Genomic DNA, 2,142 nt, shown 5'->3' with positions numbered 1-2,142 from the left:
TTTATTTTTTAACTCATTAAATCAAATAAATAATTTATTATACACATTATATATATACTCCATTGGTTCCTAATGAAATTCTTTTATTAATTTTTTTTCATAGGCTATGATTTTTAGTTCTTGGATAGATCTAAGCGGTTATAAAAGGAAACTCTACCCCCGTTTCATAAATTCTGAACAGTGTGATTTTGACCAGCATTTCATGCGAAATCCTAAGTGTTGACTCTAATAAAAAGAGCACTGTTGATGACCTATACCACATAAATTTTATTTTTGTTTTAGAAGAATGTAAAATTAATTATTGCGACCACTACGATAAAATGATACAGTGAAATTTGTTCAACAAAAAGCTCACATGTATTAAAATGGGTTCATTTTTTCCTATATGGAAACAAGAACCGTGAAGTGTAATGAAATGAAGAAATGAAAAAAAATTCCACTGCTATAATGTAAGAATAAAATGTAAGTTTCGTTTTACAAATTTTAATAGTTCTTTTTTTCATTTACTAAAGTAATAAAACGTAGCTTTCGTTTTATAAATATAATGTTTTAAATTTTTTTAATTCTTTTTGGCCCAAACACATTTTACGTTTTATGGATGGGCAATTTTTTTTTGAGACAACAAACGCAACCCGCGTTTTTTAGGATGTCAAATTTTATTTTTGAAGGGCGCAAAACGCAACTTGTATTTTTTAGAATGTCAGATTTTATTTTTGAAGGACGCAAAATGAAACTTATCAGAAGTTTTTTTAGAAAGCCTAAAATGCAGGTTGAATTTTTTGGAGAAAAAAATATTTTAATCCAGATTGTTGCCTATATATATACGATTCAGAGTTCATTTGGAGTCCCTCACTTCACTTCTACTCCTATTCTTCTCTCTTCTGTATGTGTCATAGTTGTGAATTTTTTGATAGTTTTCTGTGTAAAAAAAGTCGAATTAGATGAGGTTGAAATTATGGAAAGTGTTGCAAGTTTGCGAGTATATTATAATGGGGAGATTATACTAAACACACACGAAGGAGTGACTTTTGTTTGCGAATATCCATTTTCATTTGCTATTCCATGTACCATGAATTTTGTAGAGTTGCAAAACGGTTTTTGTGATAACATACAAAGTCACATTTCAAAAAGGGTGAGCAATATTTTATAAAGGAATCCTATACAAGTATTTGGTGGGCTGATACAGTTTTAAATAATGTCCATCACTGATGACGCAAGTATGCAGCAGATTATGTATTTATCAACAAACCCGATTTCACGTGCCGATGATAGAGTTGTACGTGGAGTTTGAACAACAGTCGAGGCTGGACGCGGTTGGTGAGGAGGTCAATATTTATGAGCTCGGAGATATAGATTGGGAAGAAGATAACAACGATAGTGAAGAGGAGTTCGAAGCCAACTACGAAGTCGATGACGAAAACGAAGACGGAGACTTGACAGGCTATCCAGTGGTACAAAATGAAGCGGAGATGATTGTAAGCCAGCACCCGTTCGGTGTTTCGTCTTTTATGCGGACTCTAAATCTCGAAGTCATGCATGCCCCAGAATTTTCTGAGTATGTGAATATCGGTATGTTATGATTATTAATTCAAATTATCTGTAGTATTTATTATTTTTGCCTTGTCTAACTGATGGTGGTGCACATGTCGTAGGTGAAGGCAACACTGCGACAGAAGATGGTGAGTTTAGGGTCGGAATGAAATTTGGTTCGAGAGAGTCGGTGATATCTGCAATCAAAAGTTACACTATCGCTAGAGGAGTTGATTACACTGTGTATGAGTCTGAGCCGCAGACATTCTATACGAAATGCAAAAGTTACAGTGCAGGGTACGATTGGCTTATCCAAGCTAGTTTGATTCGAAAGAAAGCTTGTTGGGAGATCAGAAGATACAATGACAAACACACGTGCACCATGGGCATGATTTCACAAGATCAGGCCAAGTTGGACTCAGACACAATTGCAGAGGCTATTAGGCCGTTGGTCGAAGTAGACCCGTCAATAAAGGTGTAGTCTATTATTGTAGAATTTCAATCCAGATTCAACTACACTGTAAATTACCGCAAGGATTGGTTGGCAAAGTAAAAATCTATTGCAAAAATAATTTATTATATTATCATTATTTTAAACAGTATTCTATTAAT

The sequence above is a fragment of the Arachis ipaensis genome, chromosome B10, assembly GCF_000816755.2.
Source record: "Arachis ipaensis cultivar K30076 chromosome B10, Araip1.1, whole genome shotgun sequence".
Classification (NCBI taxonomy): domain Eukaryota; kingdom Viridiplantae; phylum Streptophyta; class Magnoliopsida; order Fabales; family Fabaceae; genus Arachis; species Arachis ipaensis.
This window is presented reverse-complemented; position numbering follows the sequence as displayed.